Here is a 20,149-nt window from a genome sequence, read left to right on the forward strand (position 1 = left end):
TCACTGTTTCTAAAAGGATGGTCATATGCTCATGCTCAAAGACAGGAAGAAATCTTGTAGGTATCTGTAAATATATGATGTAGAAAATACTTGAGCGGTATTTAAGTAAAGTACCAGGAAATAAGTTAATAAAAACACTTATGTTAGTACAATGAATTTATGCTAATTTTAAATTAAATATCTTTTTGAGGAGAAGGAAGAAACTTGAATCGATGGTGAAGGCATGAAGAGTGAGAGCCTTTACTGGATGAGCTAGCCCCACACTAAGGAGAGGATGTAGGGTATTTACACTGGTTAGAGTGATACATTGATGTATCTATAGACCTACAGACCCTAAGGCTCATTCAGAGCAAGCACAGGCACTTCTACAGATGACAACTGTGTAAGTCTTGCTGAATTTACTGTGCTAGCTCGGCCTTACTGCTCTGGGAGTGAATTGGGTTGGCCAGAGCCAAGCTGAGTATCCACCAGCCTATAGCTGTGTCTTCCAAACAGTCCTCAGTTTACTGAAATGGCTGTTAGTGCAAAGTAATCATGAGCTGGAACCTTTCTTCATGTCTATAAGTGGCAGAAGTAGTACCAAATGCCTATGCTTCTCCCCAGGAAGTGTCTAACTGAGGAGACATCAGGCACTGTGGAGACGTATGGTGAAAAAAATGCAGATGCAAAGCTGCTGTAACTGCCAGGGAAACGTGAAAGTGAAAGGACTTTGTATGGCTTCTTCCTTAAACAATTATGCACATTTATAAGAATATTTATAGGAATAATTTAGGAGTAAGTTAGCAACAGACTAACCAGGAGATGCTCAGGAAGACTTTATTAAGAAGCCAATGCACACAGCACTCCAAAAATGAAAAATCCATTAGTGTTCCTTTTTTTTCAAAATCCTGTTTGAATACAGTCTGAAACGTAAGGGCTTATTGTTAATTTGAAGAAAAAAACAACCAACCAACCAAAAAAAACCAACAGCTGAGTGAGAATAGAAGTAAGTTTGAGATCATGGTTCTCAGTTGCACCAGCACATTCGGCTACATGGATGGAGGTACCAAATATAAAGTGTAAAGGTGGAACAGGAAGAGACATTTTCCAAAAGTTGGTAGTGACAGTGGCACTTAATCTGAAGAAGTTCAGTACACAAAAGAGCTAATGTCTGGTTTTTTATGAGGCCTGAAATCCCTGAAAAGCTGGAACTCCTTTGCCCAGGGTGGCGGTTGAGTCACCTTCCCTGGAGGTGTTTAAGGGGCGGGTGGATGAGGTGCTGAGGTACTGAGGTTTAAGGATTTTTAGGAATGGTTGGACTCGATAATCCAGTGGGTCCTTTTCAACCTAGTGATTCTGTGATTCTGTAATTCTATGATTCGTGGGGGAGAGGTGGGCAGGGTAGTCCATTAGCATCTGAGCCATTATTTGTCTCAGGCTGAGCATGCGGAAACTGAGCCCTCCTAAGTATTTATGCTATCCTGAAAAGGCTGACTTATAATTTTTTAACCCTCTGCTAATTTGCCTTAGTAATTTCTTATTTCCTAGCCCACTATACCTGCAGGATTTACCCTGCTAGATGGCTGCAGCATCTCTAGAGGAAATACCTTTTCAATCTACAGAAACAAATGTTATCAAGTTGGCAGACTGAATGGAAAAAGTTCACTTCATGCCCAGAGAAATCTGCCTCAGGCATCACATCCCTGACATTCAGCTTTCCCTGCCTGTGGCTTTGCCTCTCCCAGGCTGTTATTATCAGTCTTCCTATGTTCTCATGCTCTGTATATCTGCCAACAGATGTAGCAAAATTAAACCACATCTGTTGGATAGCATCTTAAGTTTCCGGTGCTGTTTAGGTCTTTTTGGCCTACTGTATCCAAAGACAGATTTAAACTGCTGGTTTGCCTACGGCTTCAAGCAGTGCCGCTCGTATAGCTACGTGTGTGTAAACCTTCCCCCAAAGTAATTTTCCTTGTTCCCTGTTTACAACAAACAGGCACTTCAGCACAAACTGTTTTTGACAAGGGAATAATATGTGTACTCTGCAGGAATATTTAGCACGAAAGATATTCACCTCACTGGAATTTGCATAGGAAAACTCTGCCCAGAGCCCTGACTGGGGAGCCTCGTCTGATCTGCAGTAAGTGTAAATGGACAAAAAATTATTTCCGTTCCCCAAGATACTGTGCAGAATTTGCACAATTTCAAAGCTATATGGGAAGAGTTTTACAAAGCCTTGGGGCAAGATAGTGAGAGGTGTTGTGAAATGCCAAAAGGATTTCTCAATGGGCAAAACAAAGGTTATGTTTAAACACAGAAGAAAGACATCAGATAATCAAGGGAGATCTTAAGATTTCTTCCTGCTGCTCACCAGTTGATGCTACCAAAACATATGTTTTGTTACCTCTCGGGAGGCACAAATTAATGCTACATTTGGCTGTCAGTGGGTTTCTATTGGTTTTCTTCTATTCAGCAATCACTGTCCTAGAGATGTCTCAATTGTTGCATGGGAAAGAATGTTTTTACTGATAAAATTCCCCTAGGAATAACACCAAGCAGCATTCAATTCAGCCAAAAAATATGCAGGCATATTACCAAATTGTTAGCTACTTGGACAACGAAGAATCTATATATAATCAGGCACTTTTTTTTTTTCTTCCCCCCCTTCCCCCGTGTTTGGACTTTAAGAAGAAAATCCCATTCCCCTCTAGGCTTATCTGCAGGGTGTAAGAATATCCTTGCTCATCCTCTGTTCCAGCAGCACACTCATCCCTATCCTGGAAGCTCTCACTCAGCTAGCCGTGTGAGATAACAGTCATCTAACCAGTCTTGCTCAGCTGTGAACAGAGAATGTTTTCTATATGTGTTTCTGGTGCTAAGTAAATGTTAGTATTTTCTTGATAAATGCAGTTCTTAGTAATGAAGGAAACCATGTGGTAAGCATGAACCTTGATGTGCCCTTAATCTATTAAATGGGCAAACTATAGAGACAGTTCATGTTCCAGTGCATGACTATTCCTTACTCTCCCAGAGTAGATTTCTGCCCTATATAAAAGAAATTATATCTATTAAAAAAGATAATACAAATGCTTGGTTTTCTGTGTCCCTGTGCCCCAACTTGAAATTCAGAAAGAAAAGATTCCCTGAAGTTATTTAATAGTAAGTGGTTCTGAGAAAGCTGAAAATCAAATATAATAGGTATTTTCTGGTACCAAGACGTTTCTGTGGATGTGGAAAAGGATTAGATGATCTCTTTAGCTCCCTGCCAGACCATCTCCTATGATTACATGCAATCAAAACACCCCTAAATCAGTCAGAAAATACTTCTCATAAAAATACTCCGTGGTTCTCTTCCCCCCCCCAAATACTATTTCTGATACCAGAGAAAGGTAATTTGGTTGTTTTTTAAGATATGAGCTGGAAGGCTGGAGTTGTTTTTCATTTATCCCAGCCTGTTTTATTAACTATTCATGGTTTTGCTTTGTAAACTGTGGGTCATTGAGTGGTCAGTTCACTTGTTTTTTGGGCTAATTTGGTATTTAATCTTCAGAAATTTAGATGTTGACTATTTAAATTTTGGTTTCAGCTGCAGCACTGAATTTCTCTATAGCGATTAGCCTACCTTTGATGCTTTCTGTCTCTGCCATCACTGCCACTAAGCAGCTGCTAACACTTCTTCATTCATTAGCTTCCTCTGTCATTCACCACTGGACTGCTGTGAATTGCTGTCCTTTGGCCACCAACCACAGATTTCTAGGAGAAACGTCATTTGTACACTTGTGTGTAGCTATGGAACCTACTCCACCTTCCATATTATAATGCACATTCTAATGTAGTATATCACAACTTGTCCCACCTCCCAAAGCAGAATACCAGTGCCATGGTCCCCCCTCTCTTCCATTTGTCTATGTTGTCTTTCCACCCTGGGGTCCCAATTGTATGCCCAAATTTTCCTCCTCCACTTCCACAAACCATGACCCCAGGCCACAGTTTGTGGTTTTCATAAGTACTAAAATATGAATCTTGATTATACTCTCCTTTACATTAGTTGCCACTTTAATTATGCAATAATTTCAATTAAATCCATGGCGCTATTTTGGAGCTTGGCTAATTAAGATGAGAAACCTCTTCTTTCTATAGTGTTAAGTAAATTGCTATCAGATGACATCTGCATGGTGACATGTGTGAAGAGAGGCAACGGTCCCAGCTCACCTTGCATTTGGCACATGCAGGGAGTTTTTACCTGCCTGCTACTGCTCGCATTGCTTCCCTTCAGATCATGACTCCATTTTCGTAGGTTCAGATCTTCAGTTAAATTAGGAAGTTATAGTTTTACAGAAAAATTGTAAGACCAAATGAAGATTAGCAAGTGCTACAGTATCCATGCTTCTTCTTGTTATTCAGTGTTCTTCCTTTAGATACTGTGGTAGAATGTCAAGCAGGGCACAGACTGACCTTTTAGTTCCAAATTTATTTATCTATCTTAGCTCTGACAGGACTTTGCAAAACCCTACAAGTTTTTTTTCAGGAAAATACGTTTATTCAAAATCTTTCAGTATTTCCTCAAAAGTTAGAAAAAGATGGATTCAAATCTTACAAAACATTTTTATGGTTCTCTTTATCTTTCCCTCATCCTGTTTTGTTGTTGAAAGAGAAAAGAAATTGACAAAAGGAAAAAAAATCCTAAAACAAATAAGTAATGAAAACCAAATTGCAAACACTTCTGACAACCCCTTAGCTCTGGTCCTAGAAAATTTTGTGAGCAGTACCAAGTTAAATAGAATTTTAATCTAATCTTTTAAGTAAAAAAAGCTTGCTTTATAGGTTCTGCCTAACAGAGTTGGCTAACATTTACTGCATACTCCAGATCTACTACTGCTCATGCTTTCTCTTCTGACTTCCAAGACAAAGCTGCTTTCCCAAAGCTTAGCAGTTGGTTTGTAGGTCATCTGCTTTGCTTCCCCTTTGACTTTTCCATGCAGCTTTTCTCAGTTTTTTTCCATGCTTCCTCCCCTTCTGCCCCTTTTCTACACTTCATATCTAGGCAGTGTTACAGTATTGTTCCTTCTTGCTTTTCAGTTATTGAGAAACGTATATTTTTAGCAGATATATTTCTTCTCATCTGCTTGGAGGCAAGCGATCATGGTAGTGGGAGGCCGTCTCAGACAGACTGAATCATCCTGCTTCCTAACAGTAGCCTAACATTTTCAGTCTTAACCAAATAACAGATTCAAATCTTTTTTTTTTTTTTTTTTTTTTTTCTGCTGTTATGAGGTATAGAAACCTCTTTGTTTCCCTTTTGTTATAAAAAATGGTTTCTGGTCTCACACAGTTGTAGGACCTGAAGTACTAAGAAAATTTAAAATACAATTAAATAAAATAATGCATATTGATAACTCTCAACCTGACTCAAATACAGAGATTCAGAGACAGCACACGGATGCCTCTGTTCTACATACCTGACATGAGGATAGGATACTCACATAGTGAATCAAAAAGGCAAGACAAGAAAAAAATAGTTTTTCTATTTCATAGAATTGTGATATCAATATTAGAACTATTAGTTTAATATGTGTGGGCTGCTTATAAAAAAAAAACCCCATTCATTATTTTGTTCAAGTTGGGAAATGACCATCATTCAGTAGGTGGGACAGACTGGCTTTTCCACAACACCTGGCACAGATGTCATCTATTCAAGATGTCAGATTACATAGATGGACAAGTAAAGGAAACATAATTGTAGTGCAAATCATTTGTTGCTTAAAAATGGGTCTTTGCAATATGAAAGAAAAATGGACAGGACATGCAGAAGATAATATTCAAATTAAGTGGAAGTAACAATAATAAATCAGCCTGTCAAAACCGAAGCTTTATATTGGATAGTTTCTTAAACCTGAGCATTAGGATTAAAAACATTTTCTATATTCAGAGGGTTTTTTGCATCCTTATATGTAAAGTGGACTCAGTCTGGGATATTTTAATGATAAATATGCAAAAGGTTAATACATTACACCACACACAGGCCTTGTTTCTCATAATTTGAGTGATTTAGTTATGCAGATATTAGATATGTAAGGGGTAGCTCCAACAGGAGCTATGATTTGATATAGTTTAGTGTCAATGATCTGACAAACTGAAAGGTAAGCTAGAGCTATTTAAGTCAAAAATGAAAAAAAAAGGCAGGCCAGTGTGATTTACAGAGAACAAAACTTCTTTCTTGGGTCTGCTCCTAGTTTTACTGGCACGTATCAGAAGTAACTCTCAAATGAAACAAGATTGGAAGAGCAGACATTTGCTGTTGAACTACATAAGTCCAGGAAAGAGAACTTCAGTGCTCTTGCTATTTACATCTGCTTTTTGATGTCATCTTTCAAATTTTCATGCTTAGAGTTCTATACAGATTTAAATAGTCTCTCAGGCAAAAATACATAATTATAAAATTTTCTAAAACCTGTAATATTTAATTCACTGACCATCTGTAGGATAAACACTTAATTAATCCTCTGTTATTTATAGGTCATATCACTATATGTTTCAAAAATAGCTGCCTCAGTCTTTTGGGTAAATAATGAATAAATCTTAAATTGAAACGTTTAGGTATTTTTGGAGTAAAATTTTTTAAGACACTAAAATTACTTTCCACACCCCTCCCCCCCTCCAAAAAATCCTTTATAAATCAAGGAAAAACATGTATGCCATTTGTTGCTCTTTTACAGGTGTAAGAAGGAGCTCTGACTCCAGAACTGACTGTGATAGTGCTGTATAAAGCATTTGGTGTTAAAAGTTGTGAGTACACAGATGATTTTTCTCCGCCTAACACCTACATGGCAAACACAGGCTTTACATAAGAAGGGAAATGCTGAAGTAACAGAATGATGCCTGACATGGAATAACATTATTGCCATTGCCATTGCTGTTACTTAATGAGAAATATGCAACACACACTGTTTCATTTGCTGTAAACAGGGTTCCAATCTTATCTTGACAATGGGAGACTCACGGAAAGGAAAAGAGTGAAACCAGACCAATAATAAATGGAGATGGGTTTGGAGTCTTCCCTGCCTGAATCACTTTCCACATTTGTGGCCTGCCACAAAGACAAACTACGTTTGCAAGCCAGAGCACCTGGCTGTGCTCTTGAGCTATCTGCCTACATAGTTGTGGACTAAAAGTATCTCGGCCAGCAAAGAATGGTCCCTCAGTTATGCCGGCCTAACTTGTCATACTTGCTATGTACAAGTTATGCAGTAGATACATTTCCAGATGTTACTGCTATGGCTGATGATCAACTTTTGTTGATTTGAATACAATGAATCTGGAGGACAATTTGAGCAAAACAGAATTTATTGGACTGGGCATGCAACTAGATGACAAGTACACTTTTCTCCGTATTGCTGTCCTAGGCAAGCTACACTGTATATCTGTCTTTCCAGCCTTTTAATAAGGCTAATAAAATTTCAGTTAGCCTGTAGAGGCCTTCCACTAAGCATCAAAAACCTATAAATGCAAGGACACTCCCTGTCTGCTTAAAAGATGTATTTCCGCTGATCAGTGTCTGCTTCTGCCTACAGGGGCATTTTGTACATTACATTTTATACAATATACAGATCTGGAAGGCAGTAAACCACTTCTTCTTACTGGGTTACAGCTGTTCCTCCATGGTTTCTGAGCTAAATACTCATTAAGTCATTCTTATCAACAAATTAATATGTGTAGTATTTTTAAGAACCCACTCAGAATGCTAATTTTAGGAAGACATTTGAACGAGAAGCAAAATTTCTCTATATGCAATTTATGTACCCACTTGAAAATACAGTTTTGTAATGAAATGCTGAGAGATCCTTAATTATTGCAGCTTTAGTGGCACCATTATAATACTAAGTAGAGACCGTCTAACAAATAATTCCCTTCAGCCGAGATTTGCTGACTACACACCTGCTTCAGCAAATGAATGCAGAATTCAGTGTCAAAGCATCCTTTTGACTTAGTGCTGTTCTCCCACTCTCTTGGTCTCAGTATATCTTATACATGACTGACAAGTATATCTGCAAAATAATAAAATGTGAGGAAAGAGCCTTCTAGTTAGTGTTTCTGCTGATGTATTAATTCATTTCACTTCCTATGTGATATCACCATTATGTCTAAGCAGATTTTACGAGAAGGCTTACTGAAGTGAAAATCAAGCCAATGAATCGTTTAATATGAACTAATGAAAATCAGATATAAAAGACTTTCATGACTGGTTTGGAGCTTTAATTGTCAAGTTGATGTAAATTCAGAGCACTTCGAAGTAAAGCAAAAGGACTGCAATGCAGAAAATGGGATCACTTTGTGATAATTGGTTTTAATTAAATAGTCATATAAACAAGTCTGTCCTGCGAGATACTAAGTGAAATAAAGAGTTTGCAAGGTAAATGTTGGAATTGCTAAAGAGCGTGAAAATGGCAAGTACATTATCATTTGTGCCTTCTGCCTTGTAATTCTGCTTTAACTGCTGATGAATGTATCTTGCTGTATCTTAAATCATCAATTTTGTTACAGTGGTATTTATTTTTGCTTGATCAACAAATGCTTCTTCACTGTACAACCTGAAACCCAAATGAACCGGGTATGACTGATAAAACGTTTGAGCCTCTCCCACTGTTATACTGAAGTAATGCTCGTAATGCCAAGTCATGGGCATGGAGTCCTCTGTTTTAGCGTGTTCATCCCATGACTTCCTGCTGGGGTGAAAGATGCCCACACACATATCAGTATGATTTCTGTGAGAAACTTTGCATTTTCACCTTGATAGGTATTTAACACATAAAAGAGAAGAAAAAGAGGTGTATAACACTTTTTCCCTAGCTGTGTTCCAGAAACACTGAAGAAGACTCAAGAAAAGTATTTTGCATTTTATCCCTATCTCTATCTCTATCTCTATCTCTATCTCTATCTCTATCTCTATCTCTATCTCTATCTCTATCTCTATCTCTGAGTTTACATAACAATCCTGGAAAGCAGTGCCTATAGTACATTATGAAGAGCTCATTCTTCACTAGATTTTTTTCACATTGCTGTCATATGGCTTCAATGGTTATTTAATATTCAGATTCTATAATGAGCACCCACCTCTATCTCATCTTGTATTGGTGGATATAGTCAACCCGTGGATGCTGCAAAGGAGGATCAAGCCTTATATTCCTGAAACCACTGTGTTGAATGGCACCTTTTTTCAGATTATTTAAATTCCATACGGCCCACATGAATTGGGAGATATATTTAACCAGAATTTACTGTTATGTAATAAAAGTCATGTAGAAAGAAGGCGGAAAGTATCTCCTCACACCGAAGGGATTGTGAAAGCTTTGTATTCGGAAATTTAAGTTTCTGTTATGTGCAGAGACTTAACCACACACTAGGATAGTGATCTAGAGTGGAATAAATGCTGTTCCAGTAATCACCTAATTTTGGCAATCTTCCATATTTCAATATACACTTTTAAGTAAAGTAGTTTTTAGATTTTTTTAGTTAAAAGATAATTGATTTGAGTTAAAGAAAACTCAAAAAATCATACCCATCCAAACTCTTTATCTAAACAGGCACCATAATGGAATTCAAGGACTTAAGTATTTCTTCAGGTTATGATAAAAGGAAAAGTTATACACCAGTAAACCTGGCCAGACTGTACACATTGATCCAAATTAAGGAGGAAGAAAGACTGCTCTGGACTATGCTTCACCTTCTATGGGGCCACTCCATCACTCCGATAAAACATAAATTATGTCTTCTCTTGCTGTGTCCTTGCATTCTTCTGTCTACTGCCAGAAGGACTGATGCTCTCAGCCTAGCTGAACAGCAAGAGTCAGAAGGAGATCATCTAAGCACCACAGAGATCCTTGCAGAAGGACTTTTGCTTGTACAAACACTCAACTCCTTCCCACATTATAGTCTGTCCATTTCTCTTGCACCCAGTTTCTGATGCTCCTGATTTTTCCGTATTTGAGATAGAGTTATAAGGGTCCATTGTTCACTTTTAGAAACATGATAATTCTTTTGCTTCAGAAAATCAACCCATTACACGCCACAGAGCTGAAATAATGTAGGAAAAATCTGCCTGATGTCACCAAGTTCCCTTAAGCCAGAGAGCAAAACCCTAAAATAAGTCATATGAACAGAGGAAAGCCCAAGAACTTGTTGTGGTGCTGGTACCATAACATGGATGTCGTAACGGCCAGAAGACTATTTAGCCTCTTGCTTGCCAGACCACATCAAGACAAGCTGCAGGAGAAAAATGGGTCCATACTCCATTTTTGCAAAATATTTAGAGAACTGGAGATTTATGCAATATCTTGTGATTTGACCATGCAGCTTAGAAGGGCACACTTGTTCCCTGTGCAGGATGTCCTTTGGCAATACAGAAGTCCTTACTGTTCTTGATCTGACAGGAATGTGAATTGCAGTTTCCTAGTAGGTTTTTTTGCTATGTCGACTTCCAGCCTCTTTGTTGAAGTGTATGGTTCAGAATGAGTGAAGAATAATGTTTGATAGGTTCTATTTAGCATGCACATACATCCATCTCAGGGGAACCTGGAATAGAAAGGTCCATGAGGAAGGTAACAATCCATAAAAATCAAATGTAACAGCGTGCCTAATACTTAGTGGCAGAATCAATATCTGAAGGACTTTGTGTTTTGATGCCTTTGAATGATGCCACAGAAACCTCGCTGCTGCAAGGCTGATGAATGGAGTCAGCAGAAGTGATCTGACAAACATGGATGAAGATGAACTCAGAATCTGGCCTCCCTGAACAAGGCTGACTTTAATAGTTTCATTCATGAAGATAAAGTAACTACAGGGAATCTAGTTTTATCTAGGGCATTCCTATTTCGATTGATTTGTCTTGTCGTATGTTGGCAATATGCTTTAGCATACAGGCATCAGCATTTCTTTTGGAAAGGTTTGACTTTGTTTGAAGACGCAACAAATTTGTAATGAATTTAATGTTCGCTTCTGAAATGGAAAAACATTCTGCAGAATGTGGACCTCTCTGTTCCCAACAGCTTCATTCTCTTTTTTCTCTGTTGCATGTGCTGGAGTAAAAAAAAACACTTAATTCAGCACATTTTTATTTTTTGCAAGACAAAGATAACTTTGTTTTATTCTCATGTATCTTTGTTATGGTGGACATAATTATCAGGCCATCCAAAGCAAATTCTTTGTTTAATGCATACAGAAGTACAAGTACTTATGTTCTGTCTTATTGTTTTTCCGTTTTCTCTGGAAATATTATAAATAAGAGCTAGCTACAGTGTACGGTTTTGTGGACGAAGGACCCACTCTTTGGAATTCATTTACCCATATCTCCCTGATGATACAATAGTTTTTTAAATACTCAGCACATACTCTTCAGCATGTCTTCTGTCTACCCATTAGTGGAATCATAGGATCATAGAATCACTAGGTTGGAAAACACCTTTGAGATCATTGAGCCTAGCCATACCTGTCTACTACTAAATCATATCCCTAAGCACTTCATCCACCTGTTTTTTCAAATACCTCCTGGGATGGTGGCTCAACCGCCTCCCTGGGCAGCCTGTGCCAGCGCCTGACAACCCTTTTGAGGAAGAAATTTTTCCTAATGTCCAATCTGAACCTCCCTGCTGCAATTTGAGGCCATTTCCTCTCATACTATCCCCTGTCACTTCGGAGAAGAGATCAGCACCCACCTCTCTACAACCTCCATTCAGATATTTGTAGACAGTGACAAGGTCTCCCCTCAACCTCCTCTTCTCAAGGTTAAACTACCCCAGTTCCCTCAGCTGCTCCTTGTAAGGCTTGTTCTCCAGCCCCTTCACTACTTTCATGGCCCTTCTCTGGACATACTCCAGGAACTCAACATCTTTCTTGTAGCAAGAAACTCAAAACTGAATGCAGTATTCGAGATGTGGCCTCACCAATACCGAGTACAGTGACAGCATCACTTTCCTGGTCCTGCTGGCCATGCTGTTTGTGATAAAGACCAAGATGCCATTGGCTTTCTTGGCCACCTGGGCACACTGCTGGCTTATATTCACGGGGCTGTCAACCAACACTCCCAGGTTCATATCTGCCAGGCAGCTTTCCAGCCATTCTTCCACAAGCCTGTAGCGCTGCACGGGGTCGTTGTGTCCCAAGTACAGGGCTTGGCATTTGGCCTTGTTAATCCTCACCTTGCTGGTCTTAGCCAATTGATCCAGCCTGTCCAGATCCCTTTGTAGAGCCTTCTTACCCTCAAGCAGATTGACACTTCCTCCCAGCTTAGTGACATCCATGAACTTGCTAAGGGTACATTCAATCCCTTCATCCAGGTCATTGATAAAGGTAATGAACAGAACTGGGCTCAGCACTGAGCCCCGGGGAACAGCATGTGGGTAACCTCCGGTTGGATTAAACTCTGTTTACCACCACTATTTGGGCCTGGCCATGCAGCCGGTTTTTCACTCAGCAGAGATTATGCCCATCCAGACCAGTAGTAGCCAGTTTCTCAAGCAGAGTTCTGTGAGAGATGGTGTCAAAGGCTTTACTGAAGTCCAAGTACACTCTATCCACAGCCTTTCTTCCAGTAAAGGATGGAAGCACCATTACATATCGCTTTTGCTCTCAGATTAGCAATCAGTCTCCTCAAGCACCTCCTGGAGCACCCAGATTGATCAATCAACCAATGGTATTTATAGGGTGGCACTTCTGGTATCCATACGTGGTGGTTCCTGCCTCAGTTCTACCTGGATAACCTTCCTTGGAGAACACATGCCGTGAAAGCCTGTCAGTTTTCCCCACCAGATGGCAATGCAACAGCAAGAGGCCTATTTCATTCTGTAGAAGGGAAGCAAACAGCCCTTTCCTTCTTGTAAGTAATTTCCATATGGAAATTCACCCTGTTGCATGTATTTTCCAAGTAATTTCCATTTAATGGATGACAGATGTACTTGGAATAGCATTCTTGCTTACTTCTTTCCTCCCCATTTTTCTTTTATTCAGTCTTTTGGTTTTTTTCTACACGACCTACGCTCATTTACAGCTAGAATGTTCATTTATCTTTTCTATATTAATGCAGGCTTTTATTATCTCCTTTGCATTGTGATAATCCATAGCAAATTATAATACCAATACTTGGCATATACATAACGCTCAGTATCTTCGAAACACTGTAAAAAGCTTTCCCACTTCTGCAAGGCAGGTACGCAGAGTCAGCTATGTTTTACAGAGAAAGCAAACAAAGCAGTTAGGTAAGCAAGACAGTGAAGGGGAGACCAAATTAGCAGCAATCATGACTTGGAAGCTCTTTCCAGTCTCAGGTTTTGGCCATTAGATAGTAACTCTGCTGTTGTATTTACAGCTGTTTCTCTTTGTTCTTTTGCAAATGCCCAAACCCAGGTTTTGTCTTTGTTTTGGAAGCATGCTCCTTAATTTGTTTCATTTGAGAATACAACAGGATTTTTCTTCTCCTACTTGTATTTCAAAGCAGGATTCTTTTTCTGCTCAACCAAAGCGAGGTTCATCTTACTAGTACCTCTTTTTTGTAGTTCAAAGCAGATTTTTTTTTTGACTTCTTGTAGTTCAAAGAAGTAGTCTTTCTCTTGTAGTCTAAAACCATGGTTCTTTTTAGTTCAACTCTAGATAATTTGTTCATCTCAGTGAATTAGATATGCTATACATACGTATTCTGCACATTAACTCTTTCCTTCATAACCAACACAGTCAGTTTCAAAACCTTACTGCTTTCCATCATCTCCTTTGGCTGGCTATTCCTCTTGTGACCTCTGGCATTTTCTGTCTTTTATTTAGGTAAGTGATGGTATGTGCAGTGCAGACATAGACACACATAATTCTTACACCACATTTTCAAATGGAGCTCTGTATTTGTCTGATTTGGGGGGGATGCTCATATCAAGACACTGACATGGCTGGAAATACTTCCTGCCGTTCTCTGTATTTCTGAAAACGTATTCCTGACCTTCTTCCTGCTTTCTGAGGTACAGAGGAGTTACTGATTTGTGTTTCCCTTCCTCTATCTCAGCGCTCCAGAACAGCAGGCTAATGGCTAAAGATAATGACCAACTGTACAAGCAAGGCAGTGAATTTTTACCTGACACATGGGATACTAGGTAATAGATGTGCTTTGAAAAACAGAATTTTTCCTCTCACTTCTCCGAACTGCCAGCCTTTCTCTGCACATAACATAAATGAGAAAAAATCTTCTAATCCAGAAAAACATTATTTTTTTAGAATATTAATTAAGTATCTCTCACTGGGTATTTTGGGATAAAATTTGAGACACTGGGTTTTTCCACTGAACAGTTTTTAACCTTTACTTATCCTGCATTTAAAAATGTCTCTCTGTGGCATGTTGCTAGAAAAGATCCATGCATACAGAGTCTCACAATACATTATAATACTGCACTGAACAGGAAACAACTGCGAAATATATTTTTAAATTTACGCAGCTCTTATGAGAAAGAAATGAAACTAGAAAGACTGCAGAATGAGGTCTCCAGAAGAGACTTTTGTCTGCGGGCTACCTCCTTGTGTGTTTGTTTCATCCACCAATTGCTCCTTGTGTCCTTTCGCATCCATGACAGCATTTAGAGACGAAGAGGAGTACCAACAGACTTGACACAGCAGAGGTAGAATGGGCCCTGCAAATTAACAGAGGTTTTCAAACTCTGCTACTGAATGCACATGACAATCTTTGCTTTTCCATCTGCAACATGGGTTTGATAATCTCTGTTTCTCTGAGAGTTGATGGAAACTTCTTATCTCAGTTAGTCATACCATGATCTGTTATAAATATGATGTGGCTCCATCTACCATGAATCGATGTTATCCTAATACAGACCTCATAAAAGAAATAAATTCTGGTCTTTGATATGCTTTAAGTGGTATCGTTTTAAGTATGGAAGATTAAAAAATTAGAAATCCTCAAAGTGATTTACAGTTCTCACAACTGAAAACTTTTACTATCTTACTGTGTATGATGTACCCTCAAAAAGCAAGTACTTGTCTGGTCTCAAACGCCACCACACCATGAAAACCAAGAAGCCTTGGGATTCCCCATTGTGTGAGTGGAGCTTTAACTTCTTGTATAATTGTCCATCTTGTGTCTATTTGTGTGCTGGAAATCTGGTCTCAACAAAGCTATTTCTTTCACCTAGTACTCCCTCTGCTCCTTGCTGATGAATTAAAAACAGATTTTCTGTGAATTGACTAGAAGCTCTGTTAGCTTTCTTCTCTCTCTGGAGGAACACATTTTAGTCACAGGAATGTAGCTGATAATGGCTGTAGGAATAACACTTCAGCTCAAACTTTCTTTAAGTACTACTTTGTCTGTCACCTGAGTATTCTCAGGAGTAAAAACTGCTATTCTACCTGCACTGAGAAGTGTATGTATTTTTTAAAGTATTTCTCTCTCATCCACAAATATGCACACACCATTCCTACTTCTGCTGAACAAAAAGCACTTACGCTTATCAGCATACTCCTGTTTAAGTCATACCCACAAGTTTCTCCTATTCTTTCTTGCTTTATCAGTAACCAATTTGGCAGCATATCCTTGCCATTTAAAATGTGGGAATAAAAAGTCCATCTCCTCAGTCTAATCTGACAGAAAGAGGGATTAGGTCCCCAGAAAGGTAAAAAAATAAGGCAGAATTGCTTCTCTTAGTAGCACCAATGACTCGGTAGTTTTATCTGGCAGCCTTTGTACCTACATTCAGTGGATAGCTAAGAAATGATGTCAAATCATTTTGCACCAAGTTCTCTTTGAGCCAATATATTTCTATACCCCAAAAGAATAGCTGTGGTTGTAGCACTGTCCACAGGGAAGCCAGCACTGCATGCATGAGTGTGCACAGCAGCCTAACAGCCTACATCAGCTGACGTTCTTTACCCTTCTTGCAAAACATCAGGCTCATACATGGGTAGAGGACACATGGATAGGTCTGAGATTAGCACTAAGGAAGCTAATCTAGTCCTCTGAACTTTATTTCATAGCTGTATTCTACAAGGAAATAACCGTCTTACTTCCATATACCCAGCTATCAAATATTGTTGCTTTCTCCAATGCAGCTATGTACTGATAAATGCAACAGAAGAGAAAAGGGACTATCTGCATTCAAATCACAATTTCTTCAAATGTATTCATTTTCCAAGATAATTTTGCTTAACCTTGTGGACAGAATATGAACTGTTCTCTGTATTTGATCTCCCCTGCTCCAAAACAGATTGGTAAATACTTGTAGGAGTTCAAATCTACCATGTGGTTTTACTTCTTTTTCTTAAACACATGGAACCAGTGTTGGATATGAAAACTGCAAAATGGGGTTTGATAGATGCCTTGCATGTGAGTCCAGGAGTGAGAAGAAAAGGATGGTTCCAGCTCACATCTTGTGTAAATGACCACTGGCTGGTATGCATAGGGCCAATGTGAATTTCACTCAATGACATCGCTAGGAGAGGCTTCTGCTTTGTTCTTATTTCAGCGACTGACATTTCCAAGTGGATCTTTCATCTTTCATCAACTTAGATCAAGACCAAACCACCGAGGAACTGGTCCCCAGTATATAATTCGACTTGTTCACCTCTTTGTTGAGAGCTTATAAAAATTATTACTTCCTTACCGTAAACTATGGCACATCTTCTTAAAATACTGTTATATAACTTTTTTTTCTGTGACTGACTCATCTCTCTATTATGTCACTGTTACATTAGTAAATGCACCAAAGATGTTCCTGCTTTAAACAAACAAGCAATAGGGCAATCAGTCCTCACATACTCAGGCAAACAATCTAGAAACTAAATTACTGACAGGCCTAAAGTAAATATATAAATATGTTCAAGCTGATTTGTTGACTCAGTTCTATAAACACCTTTTGGATTTTAATCTACACTTTTCTGTTTTCTGGTTGAAGTCATCATTCTATTTTTTACAACTCATCTTTTGTGTTAGATTTCTTCATACATTTTGTCATTCAGAGGCTTATGAATGCAGGACATTTCAAGATGTGGATGTGATATATATCTATTTTTCTTAGGAAAAAAAGAAAGAAAATACTACCACCCCATACGCAGTGAAGAATACGTAAAACCCAGCAGCAGCAGCATCTGTAATAACAAACCCAACAAGAATTGCTATTCATATCTGAACCAACCCTGCATTTTCCATTGTGCTTACTGAGGCATCTGATTTTATCTAGGCACTATCTGTCCCTCTCAGTGTCCTACGCTCTCTTTGATATACATCTACACTGTGGAGTTAGTTTGGTAAGCCGTCCTACCTCTTCCATTGTAACTGCAATCCAGTTAGACCTGCTAGTTAGACCCTACAAATGGACTTAAAAGGCTAATGTAATTGCTTCCGTTATCTCACAATCTTCCTAACGTTAAAAAAATAAAAAAAAAACCTTAGAGGCTTTTTTCCCTCCTTAGAGGAAAGCAGTTTCAGAATGGTAACTTGAAAAGAAACAGTCAGCTATTTCTATCAAAAGAATAGGTAGACTGGATTGATTTTACCAGGCACAACTGTGATAGGTATATTGATATGAAAATCAAATCAGATGAAGTGTTTAGCTATTTGTCCTTTAGTTCATAAGTCTGCTTTCTTCCTCAAATAAATAGTCTCTCAGTCCTTCCTTCCTCTTTCTTTATGTCTGTACTAACAAAACAACACATATTAAAACTAGCAATCAAATATTAGCAAATTGTTGCTGATCCCTGTGACACTAGATGTGTACCACTGTACTCAAATGAAGTCAAAGTCGACTCAGTCTGAATAAAAAAAAAAAAAAGGAAGGAAAACATTGGGTCTGAATTTATCCTATTTTACATTTGCTTAACACCGGCACAACAAAACAGTCAGATCACTCATTTGTACATTATGTCTAACTACATTGATTTGGTGGTGGCTTATTTAATTACTTCTGCATTCACTGGAATTTCATGCATATAGATATTCTCTGGCCTGATGATAATAAACTTCACTTAGTTCTATAGTTCCATAAATAAATTTTGACTTTAGGTTATTTTATCTAAAATGAACTAGATACAGAAGCAGATACAGTTTGCATTATTGTACTAATTGTTTAACCTCATGTCCTAGATATAGCATCTCAAATTTATAACTGTAAATTGAAGGCTGCCTTCTTAGCTTCATTTTTTTACCCCCTAAAGTAAGTTTGGTAGCCAGGCTTCATTAAATCCATGACATAAATGACTTTGACAAGATCTCAACTAATTCTTCTGGCTCCTGGACCTTTGCTTGGAAGAGCGGAACACAGTGCCTCTGTGGTTCACACTGAAATTCTCCCTTTTTTTTTTTTTTTAAATCCATGTCACTTGTATCTAGCACCCATCCTACATGTGTGACAAGCAGCTGAAATCAGGCTGGTTTTGGTTTCTAAATATATATCACTATGTGAACACCTTCAGACAAGTACTGAACCTCCAGTGAAGTGAGGAATTCAGCTGCTAATGTTGTATTAGAACCATTCCATTAAAATCATTGCAGATCTATTTTAGGCCCGCTCGAGGTACTGGAAGGTTGCTATAAGGTCTTCCTGGAGCCTTCTGTTCTCCAGGCTGAACAAGTCCAACTCTCTCAGCCTGTCCTCATAGAAGAGGTTCTCCAGCCCCCTGATCATCTTTGCACCCCTTCTCTGGACCCGTGCCAGCAGTTCCATATCCTTCATATGTTGGGGATTCCAGACCTGGACAAAGTACTCCAGATGAGGTCTCAAAAGAGAGGAATAGAGAGGCACAATTCCTTCCCTCGACCTGCTGGCCATGCTTCTTTTGATGCAGCTCAGGATACGGTTGGCCACCTGGGCTGTGAGTGCACATTGCCGGCTCATGTCGAGCTTCTCATTCACCAGCACTCCCAAGTCCTTCTCCTCAGGGCTCTTCTCAATCTTGTCATCCCTGAGCCTGTATTGAAACCACATCTTGACCCAAACCAGGTGCAGGACTTTACACTTGGCCTTGTTGAACCTCATGAGGTTCACACAGGCCCATATCTCCAGCTTGTCCAGGTCCCTCAGAAAGACATCCCGAACTTCTGGTGTGACAACTGCACTACTCACTTGGTGTCATCTGCATATTCAGTGTCCATTCTTTTAATATAAAATTTAAATTCTTTTCCATCCAGTGTGTAACTAACAAATCTACTACTTGTTCTTCCATGTTTAGGATCAGTATTTCAAGGCTATTTGGAAGTTTGTTAAGTCACATCCCTCATTAAGCTAGGAATTGCCAGATCCCTATTCGACTGTATAATATTAAGTGTTCTCTTCCTGGCATATCCCAAGAAAAAGGATAGTATAGGAACAGATATGTAAATACAATTTATATTTTTTTTCCTGAAGACTCTGAGAAGCTCAGGAATGTTCTTCCAGATGGCATGCAGTCATCTCAGTCTTTGAGAATGATATACTATGCAATGGCACTGAGGCAACACAGCAACACCCAACAGCCAATGGGTGCCTTATTGGGCCCCTTTAAAACCTACAAGAGAGGAGGAGATGAGGAACAAAGGAAATACATAAGGTGCAAATGAAGACAGAACTTGAATTTAGATCTATCAACTTTTCTAGATTGAATTTCATTTTACCATTTCCTACTCACAGCTCTATTCTCTGTTCTACTTATTTCTCTCATCAATTGTGTTTGAAGTCCCTTCCAAGCCAGGGTCTTTTCAGTCAGTTTCAATCCTTTTGACTGCACTTACATCCAAATCAATTTGAGTTATTGTTATTTTTTCTATTCAAGAAAGGTTATAAATGGCCACTCTGGAGTTTCTAGGACAAAAGTCAAACCAGCTGCCCACAGACTTCTCACATTGCTTGCTGTTTGTATTTGAAATCTCAGAGAAAAGGAAAATTATCTTCTGCACAGTGCATCTGGGAACAATTGATAGAGTTTACAAGACCAGCAGAAACTTGAGGTGTATTTAAGCAGGTTTGGGAACACTGTGACAAAAGCCTGACCCCAAACCTGCTGAACCAAATGGAGGAAAATTCCCACTGATTCCTGCGGCCTCTTTGGATCTGTCTCTTAGTTACCTAAGCCAAAGGACACAGTAAGGCACTTCAGTAATTAGCAATGCCTGACTTCTTTGCCAGTGACAGAACCTCTGGGGACAGCACGTGTACTCTTTGGT

This window comes from Cuculus canorus, chromosome 4 (assembly GCF_017976375.1).
Source record: "Cuculus canorus isolate bCucCan1 chromosome 4, bCucCan1.pri, whole genome shotgun sequence".
Taxonomy (NCBI): domain Eukaryota; kingdom Metazoa; phylum Chordata; class Aves; order Cuculiformes; family Cuculidae; genus Cuculus; species Cuculus canorus.